The sequence below is a fragment of the Callospermophilus lateralis genome, unplaced genomic scaffold (genome assembly GCF_048772815.1).
Source record: "Callospermophilus lateralis isolate mCalLat2 unplaced genomic scaffold, mCalLat2.hap1 Scaffold_890, whole genome shotgun sequence".
Classification (NCBI taxonomy): Eukaryota; Metazoa; Chordata; class Mammalia; order Rodentia; family Sciuridae; genus Callospermophilus; species Callospermophilus lateralis.
This window is the reverse complement of record NW_027517019.1, coordinates 25,320-44,049: the sequence shown is the minus strand read 5'-3', so window position 1 is coordinate 44,049 and position 18,730 is coordinate 25,320. Positions and strand designations below refer to the sequence as shown.

The following is an 18,730-nucleotide window of genomic DNA, read 5'->3' as shown; positions in this document are numbered from 1 at the left end:
TTATATTGACAAATTGCAATGGACTCATATTCAATGACTTCAAAATTTTGAATTAGCATCAGACCATTTGGATGAAGGGGATGGCAAGCACTGATGCTTTGACAAGCAGGTATGCAGACTGGTCACTGGGGGGGGTGCTAATGGGCATACTGGGGAGCCCCAGCCCCATGTCTCTCCTGGCCAGCTGGCTAACCTGAGAGGTGAGGCCCTGCACAGTGTCAGGAAAGGAGCAGATGCCAGCTCCCCGGGCACCACGAAGCTGAGGTTGATGGTAATGTCATGGGAAGCCACAAGGAAGGGTGCAGCACTGTCAGCCATGCCCTGACTGGCCAGGGACATGGAGGGCACCTTGAGGCACATGGCTGCTACTCCAAGATGCAGCCTGACTTCTGTCAATTAAGGCATTTGTCAGATTGCTGTTTTCTAATGCAGGATAAGTACTGCAAGAGTCTCTGAGGTGAGTGCTCTGATCCCTGAATGTGGCCAGCAAATCTGAGAAGAGCCACGCTGGTGATCCCACCTTCCTCCCCTTTAAATGACCATAGGTATTTGAAGCAAGTGTTACCTTTGGGGTTCACTGAAACCATGACATCCCCTCAGCAAAGCCCTCATTAACACAGAGGCACTGCCATCCCTGAATAACTCTGCTCTTCGACAAAGTGGAACCTCCTGGCTGTTGGTAGGAACACCACGTGGATGCCCTAGTATCAAACTAGAGAATTCCTTAAATAACAGTAGTAACAAGATAATACCATCTGTTAATTCCCATTACAAATGGGGCTCTTTTCCAAATGCTCAATGCACAATTCAATTTTATTTTTATCTAACCATCGCAAGATCCCTGTTAGGTGGAAATGATGGACCTTAAACAGAGTGGTTCAGTAATCTTCTCCAGGGTCAGGTCCCACAGCTATCCAGGGATGTTGAAGGCATTAAAAGCCCTATCTACCCAATCTAAAATCCACTGCTTTTTAAACCTTAAAAAAAAAGAATTTTTTTTTGCTCTAAAATGGCCATCAGGGCTGAATTTCAGTTTTAGCTAAATAAAAGAAACTCAATCTACAACGTTAGAACATTTGAAAGTGCATGTGCATTCAGCTTTTCCAAGTCGATTAAATGATAGCAGTGTTTGTTGTTTGTTTGGTTGGTTGGTTTTGATTTTTTTTAAGGGATGAACTCACAAGGACAAAGAAAACAAGAGAAGGACAACAGCCACAAAATTATGTGAGGCAGGAAGGTAGATAGCAAGAGTGGTAGCTGCCTTCATGGAGCAGGGCAGAGAGGGGTGGTCAAGAAGCACCATGTCAAAGCATACCCCCAAATTCCCTGAGGCTCAGGAAGAAATGCCACAAGTCATTCCCTAAATGAGGAAGGCACTAAAAGCCAAAGGATTTATTGACAAAATCTTAAGAAGCCCAGACCTGCTCCACCACTACTCAGGGTATATTCATGCTGGTCTCAGTAGAGGAGAGAGTACACTCATCACAGAGAGAAAAAGAAAGACACCCCCACCCTTACCCAGTCCCCTACCCTCTGCTCACACCCCACACAGGACATATTAGGTTCAGCTGAGGGTGGGGTTACTGCCTGGTGTAGAGGGGGACCAGGGGACCTGCTGCCCAGGGGATTCCTCTAACTTGAGAGAACAACAACAAAAAAACAATAATAAAAATAAAAATAACTGAGAGTATAAAATACATAGATTCTCAAAGAAAACCAATTATATTAACATACAGTTAATAAAACATAAAAAATTGTGCCTTAGTAACTAAGTATTTCTAGATGTGTTAAATTGTAAAATCTAATAGCAGATCTAATAAGTTCATAATTTTGAGTTATAACCAGCACAAACATTTTGAGATATCCACCGAAACTAATTTCAGATGAAGATTCATAATTTATTAGTGACAAATAATAATGCTCTAGTATATTACTGTGTTTTATTGTCTAGTTTTAGGACTGAAGAGATTGCTAAATTTCCAAGAGGTTAAATGAAAGTAAAGACATTTTCTTCTCTATTCAAATTCACATATCTCTAAATTCCATCCAAATCCAAATGCCAGCTTAAAAACCCTGCCCTACAATTAAGATCACATTTAAAAAGCATCACCCATACACACACAATATAATCAAATAATAATATAATCAAAATAATAATCTAAATATATTAAGAGGATGGAATAACACTATATATATATATATATATATATATATATATATATATATATATATATATATATATATATATACACACACACACACACACACACACACACACATATATTCATCCATTTCCAATAATTCCTAGAATTTGGGAAGTCATCTAATATGGAAAAAAAAGAGACGAAAACAAATAGAAAAATGTCACTAGGTAAAGTGATATCCAGGAGAAGAAAATGTTTTAAAATATTATCATTAAACATCATCAGATATAGGTGATATTCTAAATATCAGGAAAATTTAAAATATTTTTAATATTATCTTGCAAATACTATTTTAAAAAAGAATAAACACAAAATAAAGTTCTTAGAATTTAAAAAAAAGAAATAAACAATTCAATAAAAGCATCAAAAAAACCAGCTGGGTTTTGTTTTAAATAAAGTATTAGTTATTTAAATAGCATTAGACATCGCTAAAGCCACAGTGGAAATGAAACAACAACATATGAAAGACTTTAAAATTCTAAGAATAAACTCATTTCCATCCAAAATTCTACATAAAATATGAGAACAGAACATTTTCAGATATTCAAAGTTGAATTAAAAAAATTGTTTTCTTATATCTGTTCCCAGGAAGCTACCAGAGGGTATGTTCCTCCAAAACAAGGGAGTAAATCATGAAAGACAATAACACAGGATTGAGTGAGACACATCCCAAGAGAAAAGTAAAATGAATTCCCAGGATTGGAATGGATGGGATCCCAAGATGACAACCATGGAGTTGATTGGAACATGCCCAGCTCAGGAACACCCATTTATATCACATACTTATTTATTAGTACCAGGAAACACAAAACAGAATGCAAGAAAGGAATAAAAGACTTAAGAGCTCAGCTATGAATAACATTTATAGTCATAATAACAACATTGAATGCTGATATAATCTAAATATACCAGAAGGATGGAATAATTAGGCAATAGGGGTCACCCAGAGTAGATAGTCAATAAATCATGCTTATAACTGAAAAATCAAGAAGCAGAAACATCTACATGTTGCTGAGAAATTCAGAGGTTGAAGGAGCTATGGTTAAAGGCTTAGTGGTAGAGAGCTTGCCTAGCACAGGTGAAGCCCTGAGCTCAATCCCCACTATGGCAAAAATTAAAATAATTTAAAAATTAAAACAAGGGATGTGGAGGTTGAAAGATTTTAAGTGGTTGCCCTGAAGAGGGGTTTTTTTTTTTTTTTAGTTTTTTTTTAATATGAGCCTTGAAGAACAATCATCTATTTAAATCACATACATGTCAAACAAGGATAAAAATTAAAAGCAAACAAAATACTTCAGGGCAGTAATTTCTGGTATATCTGTCAGCTTCAAGCAGAGAAAAAAAGAATCATGGGAGATATATATATTTATAGCAAGGAAGTGGTTAATGTGATCGTGCGGCTCACCAAGCACAGCTGGATGCTCAAGCCCTAACAAAGGGCAAGGCTAACTTTACCAGGGCTGCTTGCTTCACCCAGCAGAAAGGAGAACTGTCAAACACCCGGCTCCTCAAGGCTGTTTCCTCTTCTAACCTTCCCTGGAGACAACCCACCTCTTTCAAACAGTCAACTTTCCAGAAAATAAAGAGGATGGAGACCCCTCCTCACACAGCTCACCTTCACAAGCACCCACAGCCACCCTGGTTTCCTGTTCAACCTGTACTTGGAAAAGGTCTTGGGGGAAAAGAGGCTGTATTTAGCCATGCTGGTCTCAGAATTTCTTTATCCCCCCCCCCCAAGGAACCAGAATGATCAAAAAGCTCATTTTAAGAGGATTATTCAAGGCTTAAGAAATTCTACTTGAGTGCCTCAAAACAATATCTCCGAAACATATCCAGTGTTTCCCTATCGACCCAGTAACAAATATTTACATGTTGATCACCAGGCAGAACATTCCAAAGTAACAGAAGAAAGGAGGATGGAGTGCAAGTCACTTATAGGAGGAGCCCTTGTCATGGGGAAGAACTTATTCTCCACCACTCTGCTGTACTAGGATGTATTGTGTGCACCATATACACAGGCATATTTTAGTCTGAGTTTGGGAAATAAAAAAAGCATTCAGTATGATTTCTTCACTATCCAAACAATAAACAAAAAGTCTAGAACTATTATGAGGATGGTGTTCTTCATTATATTTAGAGAAGTGAATAAAAAAAACCATTTACATTAAACTGTTAAATAAATACCCTTTGAAATAATTTCTTTTTCTTCTCTGAAAGAAAGCACTCTCAAAACCTCACACAGAGGGGGGAAAAAGTGCTACGTTAGTTTGTTCTCACATTCCAGATGGGAAAAAAAGTACCAAGAGATTAAAGAAGTTTCCCAAGGTCAAGTACAGAGGTATTTGAATAGCAAAGTACTCAACCTTCATACAGCAACACCCATCTTGGATAAACACTCCTGTCCTTAAATACACAGATGCCCCTAGTATAGGCTGGGGGTGAAGAGAGGGAGCAGAGTGAATATTGTAATGATATTTTCACACCCATGCTTTGTGCAAACTTAGAGGCAGGAGGACAAGACTCCCTCCTCCATTTTGTTCCTCTATTCCTGAAGCCCCCTAAGATGGATCTTCATGGTACCAGCCAAGGCAGAACCACCATAGCTACTGTAAACAGGAGGGTTCAGGGGGCTCATTCCCATAGAGTAGAATGTAGGAAAGTCCTGGGCTTGTAATGTATTCAGAATCTTCTGTGAGACTAAGTGTCTAGGCCATATTTCCTCCATTGGAAAACAGTGGTAAAAGCTTTTCATGAAGGCTCAAATTCTGTGGTAGTACAGGAGGGCAATTTGTAGACCAGAAAGAACCCTCAACTATTTATCAAGAGATCTAATCCCACCTGCCATGTATCTCTGACACTGGTATTATGTAGTCTAGACCGAGATGTTTTCTTTCTTTATCTGAGGATTTGTTTCCTTGTTATAAAATGGCGGTGGGTCTAACGCCTCTGCCTACTTCAGAAACATCATGAAGGTCTAATGGGACATCAAACAAAATGTTTAAAAAAGACACTTTTTTGAGGTGGAAAATACAAAGAGGTATAACAGACAACATATCCTGATTAGAATTCAAGCTTTCTAGACGGAGGAAAAGAACCAATCAATCAGACTCCTGTACAGTCATGTGCTAGGTAGCACTTAACTGATGAACATATTGTACGCAATAGACCAAAAGGATTAACTGCCCAGGCTTCTAGAGGTTTACTAGGGTTAATGGCCTCAGGAGCCTGAACCACCCACAGGCACTTCATGGGTGTTTCTGGCAACTGGGTGGATCAGTCATGTTTTCACAAAAGCTCCTCTTAATATCTGCCTCTGGTGACAGCTATTATATTTAGCCTACTATTTATATTTGCCCCTCTAATTGTACACTTTGTCTTCTTATATTATCTATTTATAATATAACTTAACAGTGCTGTCAACATCCCAGGTACTAAATGTTCAGCTCACACTCAGGAAAATAAAACCTTCCTTCACAGAAAATATAGGACTCTCCACAGGATTCCTATCTGGCTTAGCAACATAAGGTTCTTTGGGGCCAGGCACAGCCCCCGGATGTACTTGAACTGAATGTATTTATAGTGTATGCTTTGATCAACATTAACATATTTTATACCTGTAAAATTATGGCCCAAACCAAATATTTCCATTACTCCTAAAGTATCCTTGTGATTCCTTAATAATTCCTCCCTCACTCTACCTATATCCTCAGACAACTGCTATCTGCTTTCTGTCATACAGATAAACTTGTATCTAAATTTTTTTGCTGGTGCATATTTATCCATACTAGTGAGATTATTACACTATATTCATAATGCAGCTAACTTGTTCACTCTCCTTCCTCAGTGACTTTTCTTTGCTTTCCCCACCCATTTTTTCTACTAATTTGCTTTCTATAATTGTTTTATTCCTTTTTCTTATTCTCTCTCTCTCTCTTTCTCTCTCTCTTTCTCTCTCTCTCTCTCTCTCTCTCTCTCTCATAAGAGGAAACATTCCATCCTTGACTTTCCGAGTCTGGCTTATTTCACTTAGCATGATGTTTTCTAGTTCCATTTACCAGCAGATGACATAATTTCATTCTATTTTATGGCTGAGTAAAATTCCATTGTGTTTACATACCATATTTTGTTTATCCATTCATCTGTTGAAAGGCACCTATGTTGGTTCCACAACTTGGCTCTTGGGAATTGTGCTGATATAAGCATGGGTATGAAGGTATTATTACAGTATTCATTGGGATAAATACCAAGGACTGAGATGGCTGGGAAATACATGGTGGTTCATTCCTAGTCTTCAGAGGAATCTCCATAGTGTTTTCCAGAATGGTTGTACTAATTGGTCCCACCAACAATATATAAATGTACCATTTTTTCTTATACCTTCACCAGCATTTATTATTATTTGTATTCTCAGTGATTGTTATTCTAAATTGAGATGAAATTTCAGTATAGTTTTGATTTGCATTTCCCTGCTAAGGATGTTGAACATTTTTTCATGTTTGTTGGTCATTTGTATTTCTTCTGCTCATTTGCCCAACTATTGATTGGATATTCTGGGATTTTTTTTTGGTATTAAGTTTTTTGAGTTCTTAATATATTAAGAGTTCTTAATATATTAATCCCCTGTAGGAAGAGTAGTAAAGATTCTCTCTCATTCTATTGTCTTTTTCTTCACTTCCTTATTGTTTCCTTTATTGTGCAGAAGCTTTTAAATTTGATGCCATCCCAGTTACTGATTTTTGGTTTTATTTCTTGAGCTTTAGGGGTTTTGTTAAGGAAGTTGGTGTCTGTGCCAATATTTTGGAATCTTGACCCTATATTTTCATCTAGCAGTTAGTGTTTTTGGTCTAATTCCTAGGTCTTTGATCCATAGAGTTGACTTTTAGGCAGAGTGAGAGAAAGAGATCTAGTTTCACTCTTCTACATATGAATATCCAGTTTGCCCAGCATATTTGCTAAAAAGGCTATCTTCTCCTACGTATCTTTTTGGCACCCTTGTCAAGGATAAGATGACTGTGCTTATATGGCTTTGTCTCTGTGTCTTCCTTTTTATGCCACTGTCTTTGGGTCTGTGTTTATTCCAGTACCACACTATTTCTGTGACCACAGCTTTGTAGCTTAATTTGAGATTAGGTATTGTGGTGTCCCCAGCATAGTTCTTATTACTCAGGCTTGCTTTGGCTATTCTGGGTTTTTTATTCTTCCATATGAATTTTAGGACTTATTTATGCTAGTTTTGTGAAGAATGACATTGTCATTGGTATTCTGATATTGCATTGATTCTGTAGCTTACTTTTGGTAATACAGCCATTTTGATAATATTAATTCTGCCTATCCAAGAACATGGAAAGTCTTCCCATCTTCTAGTGTCTTCTACAATTTCTTTCTTCATTGTTCTATAATTTTCATTGTAGAGGTCTTTTACCTCTTCAGATTCATTCCCAAATATTTTTGAGATTATTGATAATTGTTTTAAATAAATGGAGTCACATAGTACTTACTTTTTTGCTTGCCTGGATACCCTCATTAATTATTTTGAGATTCACCTGTGCTGATTCATTCAATAGTAGTGCCTTTTTATTGCCAAGTAGCCCATGGTACAGATATACTGCAACTGGCTTGTCCATTCACCTGTTGATAAACCTCTAGGTTGTTTCCAACTTTTGACATAAATAAAACTACAACACACATCTGTGTAGTCTTTGTGCAGATATATTTTCATTTCACTTGCATAAATACCTAAAGATGGGATGACTAGGCCAGGCAGAAAATGGTTAGCTTTTAAAGAAAAATCTGAATTGTTTTCCAAACTGGATGTACCATTTTAATCTCTTATCAGTTTCTGAGAAGTCTAGATGCCCCACACATATTTGGTCTCTGGGAATTTTTGTTTTGTTTTGTTTTAGATATTCTGAATACATTTTTAATTTGTAATTCCATGATGACTAATAATGTTGAACATGTTTATATGGCTTATTAGACATTCATCTGTCTATTCTTATGAACTATTTGTTTACCTATTTTTCCAATTTTCTTATTGGTTAGTTATCTTCTTACAAAGTGGTTCTCCATAGACATATATGTTGTTTGTGCTACCTTGTTATCTTCTTCCTGGTATTTTGGAAGAACAAAGATTTCTGATTTTTAAGAAGCACAATTTTCATTGTTTTGTTTATGTTCATGCTTTGGGGGACATATCTAAGAAACTTTTGCCTAGCTCAGTATTGTACCAATTTTCTCTCTTTTTTAATAGATATTTTACAGCTTTAGGTTTTACATTAAGGCTTATACTTTTGTATAAGAGTTAATGTCCTTTTTTGTCCATATGGCTATCCAGTTGGTCCAGGACTATGTGTCAAAGAGACTTTCCTTTCCCCCATTGAGTTACCTTGGCACCTTGCAACAACAATTGACCAGATATGTGTGGGTTTATTTCTGGGCTTTGTGTTCTCCATGAATTAATTCAAAACAATAATGATCTGCCTTTATCAGTGCTCAGTTCTCTTCTCTCAGAAGTTTCTTGATTCTTGACTCTAAGACAAATAAGAGGCCAATCTTGCTGAGGTGATGGAATTATTCTGTCTGAAGAAACAGGAATGGGATGTTGCTGACATTCTAATACCACAAATTGCTGCCTTTCTTTATGCAGTGATGGAAAGATAGAGGCAGGAGCATGCTAAGGGCCTTATTAAGTAGTAGTTAATACTATTTTTCTTAAGTACTAGTCAATACCACTCCTAAATTCAATTTAGAGTTATGTGCGATAGTATATCATACTGAAAAATAAGTCTCTATTGCTGATGGAAGATCCAGGAATTATAGGTTACTGCACCAGAAAGCATCTATAACATCACCAACCTGGGCTGAAAAGAGCATCAGGGAAGGCATTTCCTTGATGGCTCAATACAGCCTAATCTTGCAGCACTAAAGACATCAAAAAAGATCAGCCAGTTTTCTTAGAAGCCTCTTCTCTAGCGCAACAATAATATTAGCCAACACTCATTCAATAGTTATATGCTGAGCAAATCCCTGTATCTTTTTAATTTTATTAACAATTGTACCATGAAGGTACCATTATTTGCATTTTACAACAGACAAACTGAGGTAGAGAAAAATCAAACAACCTGCCCAGGTTCCTTAAGGCAGAAAGTGGCTAAGTTGGTATCTGCCTTCCTGCCTTCAGCTCCCACTGGATTAAGAAATCCCAGTGCTATATAGCCTCAGAGCACTCACTTCTTATAGAGCCTTTAGAAACTCAATCCAGGGATGAGACACTCGCTTCAGAAAACCCAGGGATGACAAGCTGACTGAGTAGGAAGCAATGCCAGGAAAACACTCACTTTGCCCAAACCTTTACTGCCCTCTACCTCGTTTCCTTTTTTTCTTTTAAATGTTTCCTCTCTCAAAAGGGATGCCATGAAGATCTACTGGCAGGGGCAGGCTGAGGGGAGGCAGAGCTGGAACTAGAAAAGAATGTGAAGATGGGAGTGTCTGCAGATAAACCACTATAAGAGTGGTCAAGGAGCTTGAAAGTCAACACCTAGGTAGGAAGTAGCAAGTAAAAAGTAACTGAAGATAGCAGGAAGAGAATGGATGAGTATAAGAGGGAGATTTCCAAGGACATGGGCAAGGAGAGATCTCAGAAGGCTGACTGTGTGGAGGGGAGAAGCCCTGTGTTCAAGAGATGGACCAGTGGGAGAAAGCAAGTGGAACCTTGCACTAAAGATAGGGGCATGGAAAAGAGGCAGGACAAGCCATTTCCATCCCCCTGCAAGCTGAAGAGTCACTAATAGCCAAGGTAATAATGGCTGAAGAACATAAAAAGAACTCCTACAAACCTGAGTTACAAGCCCAAACACCTGCAAACACAAGAGCCTATAGATCTAAGATTGACTGCCACTTCTACAGACAAGAAGATCCTTGAGGAAAGTTTTTTGGCTACGGACTTACAGACCTAAAACACTTTTTACAAGAGTTCCATTTCCTCCTTTGTTCATGAGAGTACAGTCCCATCTCAGAGTCTTCTGGGAGCACATGCATCCCCACTGGAGAGCTCCCCAGTCTTCAAGAGTGGGACACTTCAGCAAGACCTGTTGGACAAGTCACCCCTGATAGAAAACTACTGCCCTGCTAGACACCACCCTCACAGTCTACAGGGCCTGGACACAAACAATATGAAGCTAGTGACAGTTGCCTGTAAGAAAATGAGCAATCAAGGGGCTCCCTGTTATTGCTGGAGTGAAGCTGCTTTGCTCTGGTGGGTGGGATGCATTATTATGCCAAAACAGTGGGGAGACAGACAAAGGGCATCTTGCAGGGCTCCCTTGGTATTCAAGGGAGAAGAAACAAAATTTTGCTAAGGAATTGTTCCTGATTTACAACACAGTTATTAAGCCTCTTGCTTCCTCTTCTTTTCCTTATTTTCCCCTTCTCTCTGTACTTCTTATACTCTGAGGCTCTTGTGTAAACAGAGAACAAAGATATGAGAGAAAAAAGAGGTTTACCAGGAACCAGTGGCTCCTGCAGCCATTCTGCCTGGAATAACCACCACCTCCCCCTCCTCCTTCTCCTGCTCCTTCCTCCCACCCTGCTATCACTGGTCTTGCCAACACCCACTTGTCCTTCAGAAGAATGGAGATTCTGCCCTCCAGGAAGTTCCCAGCACAGATCCCCACATCCCAGCTGATACAAAGTCTTCTCTCTGTTCTCATGTGACACTCTATCAAGAGACTTTTCACCTCAAACAGACTATATCAGCTTTTGGGGCTCTCCCCAACTGTGAGCCCCTTGGGAGCAAAAGGCAAGTCTTCTGAGAAGTACTCCACAGAGCAATGTAAAATCTTTAGCCATTACTGCTATTTAACTCTATATCTCCAGTGCCTAGAGATAAAGTGACATTCAAGTAGCAATTATTATTAGTAGCAACATGTGGCCATGTAGGACTACTGTAATTATCATGGGAATCAGCATAATTGACAACATGACCACTTCAGGAGGTTGGGCCCAGACACTGGCCAAGAGCTCAAGGCAAAGAAGTCATGGTCCTCCAAAGGCAGAAGAAGATAACAGGGTGGTCACAGATCAGAACAGTGAGCTCACAAGCAACAACTTGGATTCTAGAGCCTTGGAATCAAATACTACCATCTCCTTCCTGTGCAAAACATGTGACAGTTTATAAGGCAATACCACATTCATTATGTCATTTGCTTTCTACAATCTCTGCTGTGACGTTGGTGGTATTATACCTATTTAACAAGTGAGGAAATGATTCTTACAGAGGAGAAATGGTTTCCTAAAAGTCACCCAGCTAAGGAGTGGTTGGTTAGGTTTCACAGTCAGGTATTCTGATAGTGCATTCTATGTTCTGTGAGTGTGGCCCAGAGTTAGCTATGGCCACCTGAAGACTGCAGGAGAGCACTTATCAACCCATCCAGGAAACCACAGCAAAATCCCCAAGGGTCAGGGTTTCACCAAAGTCAAGCATCAGAGTAGCTGCCATTGGACAGTGTGCGGTCCTGAATAAGAGGAAGACCAGGAGACAAGAAAAAGGGACTGAAAGGCCCAGCCTGAAATTACCACAGATCTCAAAAGTTGGGGTAACTTTGATTAGCAATTCAGAAACCTCAAAAAGCAGAACCTGAAGAGCCAATTACAGAAGAAATGTCTCCCAGTGGCAGTTATTTCTAATTGCTCATCTGATCCTTATTATAAATCTCTAACCTAAGTATTAAGTTAAACACAAGGAAACGAAGGTTCATGGAGGGCATGTGATATGCCTGTGATCATACAGTAAATAGGGGAAAAGCAGAGAGGAAAGTCACAACTAGACAGGGTCTCAGCAGCCATGCTGGCTGTGCCTTCCACAGGGTCCAAGTTTCCTATGTCCCCCTGTTCTCTACTTGTCCTGCTGAATGTTCTAAGACTTCTTGGTTCACCCCAAATGGGTCTTTTAAGAGACAAGGTAGCAGAGGTGCCCTGGTCAGTGGTCTCAGGTGCAGAGGGTGATGCTGTGGGGTAAGGGGCAGGGGTGGCAAGAATAGCCAGAAAGACAGGGAAAGTATAGCTAGGGGCCTAGGCATCCTTCCTGTAGCATAGCCCTTGGCAGCATGGCCCTCTGGGAACATAAGGAGAAAGAGAACAGACAGGAGGACCAGGCCCCAAAAAGTACCAGGAGCCAAGACAGCCCTGGACCAGGGTTCAAATCCAGGCTGCTGCCTCAGAGCCTGTATGCTAGCAAAAAGGAGAAGCATAACCACCTGCCAGTTCTTATGAAAACAAGGCAGTATTGGAGTAAAAACAGAGAGAGCACCATGCTTCTTTTAAAGCAATCCGTATTAGACATCCACAACCTAGACTCATCAAAACAGCTTGTTATGTAACAAGTTTTATTTGTCAATAAATAAATGAAATAAATAAGGTGCAGTAAGTAAGGCAGTCAGAGGGTACCTGCTCATTTTGCTCATTTTTGTTTAGAAGTTGTTCTCTTTCATGCTATAAATAAATAAATAGGAATCCATTAACATAAGGCAAGTATTGACTACTCTATCACAGTACTGCCCAACTTTCGACTTCCAGAAGAACTACAGTCTGGGTATTTTCAGAAGCAGCTCTTTTGGAATCTGTTCCATTAACCAAACAAGGCACTGACTGCAGGCGGTAAGGCTTATCTTACTTGCTTATGAAGGCTCACAGCTGATGCCCCAGAGTCTGGTTTGGGGTTCCCCAGAGAGCCAGGATGACCTGATTCCTCCCCCAGCAAAGCCCTGAGGGGCTGGCATGGCTGTCAACGCCACAGAGGCTCAGAGCCAGCTGACTTCATGGTTGGGTAATTCCCAACTGCACAGCTCTCTTATTCAAAACTGACTCATTCTTCCATTTACTCTCAGAAAATTGTGCAGCTGAATTAAAAAGAAAGCAGCCCAGGGAACAGGGTTATAGGAGGGAAAACATGGCTTCAGACTAAATAGAAATCAAATGTGAAACTACAGCTCCACAGCCGGGGCAAAGGCCACAGGTATAACTGGGAAGGAAGTTCATGACATTAAGGCCCTAAGACCCTGGAGCCTGGTTTCATCCAGATCCTACTTACAGCCTGGCATCCACGAGAATTAGCAAACTCCCTGCATTCAGGCAAGAGCCATGTTTTATTTGACCTGCATGAAAGTATCCTCCCACTCCCAGGCAGGGTTTTCATTTTTATTTTTTTAATTAGTTGCCAATTTATTTCACAGTAGACACAGGTTTCTATTTTTTCCTCAAACCTTGCTGCTAGACCTGGCAACACTGGCTCATATTCTGATATAAAAACTCAGGGGGAGGACAGAAACTTCATATCTCCGGTAGCTACAGATCTGGTTGGCTTCTCCTGTTCTTGTTTGAGGACTGGGTTCTGCAGCATCTGAGTGTATAAATCTTAATTTACATAAAGCATTATGGAATAAATGCTCACTCTGATTTACTGCAGGCCAGAGGTTGGGGGCTTGTTGATAGCCTCTTGACATCCAGAAGCTTCTTGCACAGAGCAAAGAAATCAGAAGACCTGGTATTGAAAAATCTTTGGCCATGACCTGCATTTTATCTGGTCCCTGTGTGCCACTCAAATAGGAGGTCTCCTGCTATGCAGGAGGGAGCTTGTGCAGTTTGAAAGCCCCTTTTTAAACTGTTTATAGTGCTGAAGGATCAAATAAATAAATATAAATGTATATAATATATAAATGAAATAATATATATGTGTATATATACACACATATATATGTATGTATATATATGTATATATAAATGTATATATGTATATATATACATATATATGGATATAAATGTATATATGTATATATACATATATATGTATGTGTGTATATATACATATATATATATGAGACATTTTCATAATGTATAAAACACTGCAGTAAGTATGGGTTCCCCAAGGAAGGATTCGTTTTGGGCACAACCATGGAGCTCTTCACCCCCTGTGAACTCTACCTGGAGCAGGGCATCACGGTAGATATTTCTACCATGACATGGAATTTTAGTTGCTTAGCTTTGCTTAATAGTACACACATGGGGTCTGGCACTGTGGTACATACTTGTAATCCCAGTAGGACAGGAAGCTGAGGCAGGAGGATCACGAGTTCAAAGCCAGCCTCAGCAATAGAAAGGTGCTAAGCAATTCAGTGAGACTCTGTCTCTAACAAAATACAAAATAGGGCTGGGAATGTGGCTCACTGGTTGAGCACCCCATAGTTCAATCCCCAGTACCTGCCCCCCAAAAAGAAGAGTTGTACTCATGGGATAATAAGAGAATGTTCCCTGTGAAAAGTGGTTCACCTACCAAGAAAAACACAAGAAGGCTCTCTACAAGAGCTGTGAACACAGTCATCAATCCAACATCAAGTTAGCCCTGCTGGAAATTGACTTTTAATGCCTAAGTAAATGAATGTGCTGACTGGTTAATGCTGAAAATTTCCACTAATAAACATTTCTTAAAGTTGAAGCATATTTTCCTGCCCTGAAAAATGCAAAAATGTTATCAGTCATTCAACATGTAAAGTTATCCTCAGTGACTTCATAACTTAGATTCAGAAAGACTGGAAAATGGGATAGCAAGCTTGATAGAGGAAAAAGATGAAAGAGTCCAAGGCCCTGGGCAACCAGAAGATCAGAGTGAGAGAATTCACTAATTAGGATGTGAAGAGCATAGGAGTATTACACTAATATCTGCTTGAGCCAGCTCTGTTCTGAGAAAGAGTGACTACCCTAAGTGTGCATTCCTACCCTGGCATCCATCTTTCCTCCCTGTCACTGAGTTATTAGAGAATAAGCCTTGGGCCAACTGTGGTAATGATAGTTAAAAGGAATGCTGTTATCTCAGCCTGAGAAGGAGGAAGACAATAACTGAACACAGGCATGTCAGTGTCTCTACTGTATCCAATAGAATTTTCCTGCTTCATTTACACCATCCCCATCAACACACATGTACACACACACACACACACACACACACACACACACAAATGCAATAGATCACCCCAAGAGGATTAGAATGTTCTTCCAAAAGTGAAATAAATGTCTGTCTGGGCCTCATATAAGATGATATATGTGGCCAAGTTCAAATCAAATCACATCCTGAGGAAAGAGCTGTATTTTGCATTCAAACTGCTTTGAACTTGTACACAGAGAATTATTGTAATGGCAGCATCTTCATCTTCTGGAAACCAAATCAGTTGCCTTCTATGAATATTGCCTGAAAAAAGACTCTAAAAATATTTCTTTTCTTAGCATTCAAAAGGGGAAAAGGAAAAAAAATGTCAAGAGTTTGGGTAATGACTCTCACATAGAGAACAAAGCAGTCAAGACACATTTAAGTATGAAATTGTATCCTCCAGTTTCTATATTCAAATATCAGCTGTGCTAGAAAAACTCATGTGAATAGATTTATGCATTGAATTGAAGTGCAAAGGAAAAAATAAATAATTCTTATTACAGAAATCGTTGAATGAATACAGAACAACAGATATAAACAATACAGATTGGATCACTCTGCTACACAAAATAACTCAATTTTTCTTTATTAAAACAAAGACATCTTATTTTAAAACTAATCAGAAGACCTAAGGAGAAGAACATAGACCCAGTACCAGCTCAAATATTTGGAGTTTCTTCCTCCTGCCCAGTGCTTTGCTCTGCCAACTCATTTGCATCCCCGAAACGAGTTCTTCCAGACCCCCCAAAATGTTGTACGTTCTCTCTGAACCTGCTAACCCCCACCAGTAAATCTGTGGTGAGAGGCAGCACAGGAGCTGGTACTACTGGGAAAGACTGTTAAGGAAGAAGAAGAACCTTACCACTTCTGGGAGCAGCCTAGTTGAGAGGTCATGGATGGCTTTGACCACTATACATATGGATGACAGAAGGAATATCACCCCCAAGATGACACAGGCTCTGAAAAAAACAAAACATTAAGAGTCTTAACTGGGAGAACTCCATACTGCTGAAGAGTTGGCACAGTTGACCACGATGAGCACACCATCTGAAAAGTAAATTTTGCCATAATTCACTGCACCCCCCCAGTCCCAGAATTGACACCAAGTTACTCTGGGAGAACACAGTTCAGGATTTTATCAACAAAGGCAACCTCACAGGTAAGGGGTTCACCATCCTACATCACCTTGCAGTACTCCATGAATGCTGGCAATGGAAGGGTCGGCCATAAAAGCGTCATGGAAGCCATCTCCCTTGCCTGGCAAACTTGATGCTTCAATCCTGCTCAGGCTAAAGGGTGAAGAGTTTAATAACAGAGTGGAGACTGGCATGGGACATCCCAAGCTCGGCCATTTAACTTGTTGCAGGTTCTTGGTCAAGGAACTGAAACTCTTTTTAGCTTGTATTTTCTCACCTTTTGGATAGGAATAATATGTCCTACCTGAAGATGAAATGAAATGATGAAGTAAACCGTTGATGATTATAGCTGAGACAAAGGCAGGCAGCTCCCGATGCCTCTTCTGGATATGACTCAATAAAATACAAACCTTTGGATTTTCCCAGCCAAAAGAAGGAGAAATGATTTGATAATTAGAAAAGACAGAGTGTCTATGGTAAGAGAGAGGAAGGAAAGAAGGACAGGAAGGAGAGGACAGAGAGGATGACAAGAAAGAGAGAAGGAAAAATAGAAGAAAGGATGAGGTCAAGCAAAATACCCAGCCCAGGAGGAGGCAGGAGCCAATGATAAGAGTAGATGATACACAACTGGGAAGGTCAGGGGGAGAGGACTATAAGAAAATCTATGGGGTTCATGACAGAATCTGGCAATCCAGATACAACAAATCTCAGGAGACAGAAAATGAAAGTAAACAAGAGGAAATGCTAATCCTAATACAAGGGTCAAAATACCAAAATGGAGAGGAAGAATACAAGGACAACTACAATTAGTTTTAGATCATTCCTATCTCAACATGGTGCTACCATCATTTGGAAGCCTCTTCCACCAGGTAGCAAATAGAACCAATTTTCAGGGCTGGGGTTGTGGCTCAGTGATAGAGCGCTTGCCTAGCATGTGTGAGGCCCTGGGTTCAATTCTCAGCATCACATATAGATAAATAAATTAGAAAATCAAGGTCCATTGACAACTAAAAATATATCTTTTAAAAAAATGTTTTTTTCATTATTCTTCTTGGATTCCCTCTTTTGACTAACAGCACATTCCCAAACTGTTCACCTAATTTTGAAGTGGAACATATGTACAATCCTAAAAAACCCGTGGATAGATACAATCCCCCTAATTTAGAAGTGAGGAATATAAGCAGGTGAACCCACGGCATGGAATGCACTTAGGAGTCTTCTTACCCACCCTCTAGTGGTAGGTTTTATCCTTTCAAAGACACAGAATGAATCATTGCAGGCTGGAGCAAAAACACACAAAAAATGAACACATAGATAGAGGAAAAGGTAATGAATGGGCTAGGATCTTGGTGGAGACTTGAGCAAATGGATGAGTCACCATCAGTGCCATGCATTCTTGTAATGAGCCCCCACGGAAAAACATATGCTCGAGAGGGAGAAAAGAGAATGTGGGCAGTAAAAACACATGGCCATGGCTGACCAGCTCAGTTGAGATGGTGCACCTGGGGCAGGTGACCAAGTGCTCTCAGGCCCTTACTGGAGGGTCCTTTAGTAACTAGGGACTGGAACAAAGGCAGGGATTCCCCGAGTTTCAGGATCAGTTTGAAGCAAATACCAAGCACCTCCTTGGAAGATGGCCAGCTGTACTCAGTGCTTGGAATAACCATTTATACCTGAGAGCAAAGGGACTGGAAGGGGTCCCAGTACAGACAAAAAGATTGAAGTCAATTAGGCCTGCAACATAAGGTTTGTTTGTTTGTTTGCTTTTTTGGGGGGTTACTAGGAAAAGAACCCAGGGCCTTGCACGTGTAAGCTAGTGCTGTACCAATGAGCTACATCAGCAGCCTGCAAAATTTTCATTTGGTTTTCCAAGAGTGAAAAAAAAGTAGGATTTATTCAAGTGAAAAATAGAAACAGAAGTCTTGCAAGAGCAAGAGGTCAGTTTTGCAATGTGGCTTTTTTTTCCTCGATTCACAAAACTCCTGGGTGACTGGAAAAGACTCCTTTTTAGGTAAATTCAATCACAAACTAAGCACCTCCCAGCCACTGCACTCTTCCAGGGAACTTTTTTTTTTCTGCCTGACTAACACCCCAGTTCGATATATCAGACTCTAGGGTAAACCTAGACCTCTGCATTTTTTATAAAAGCTTCCAGGCAATTCTAATGTGTACTGGCCTAGTTTAATTTTAATCTAATACTAATGCAAGGCCCAGACCCAAGTGAAGCCCTGTCACCAGGGAGCTCATTCTATGAGGCAAAGTCCATGACTCCCTGGAACAGAGGCAGGGAGAGAGTGGTCACTCAAGCTGGCAAGGAGGGAAAGACTGGTCTCATGGCCTTTCCAGGCCCCAGGCCCCACAGAACATGTGTTTACTGATTCGCTTTTTCTCCCTGAGAAACAAATAGGACAGCT

At 40.0% G+C, this 18,730-nt stretch overlaps 1 long non-coding RNA gene across 1 annotated transcript in view; it reads right to left on the bottom strand.

The window, feature by feature from the left end:
- Positions 1–16,111, bottom strand: part of LOC143641205 (uncharacterized) — a 29,569-nt gene extending 13,458 nt beyond the window's left edge. Inside the window, exon 1 of the long non-coding RNA XR_013155258.1 lies at positions 16,043–16,111. This is a non-coding gene — a long non-coding RNA (uncharacterized LOC143641205). The remainder of the gene's footprint in view (positions 1–16,042) is intronic.
- Between the last annotated feature and the right edge of the window lie 2,619 nt (positions 16,112–18,730).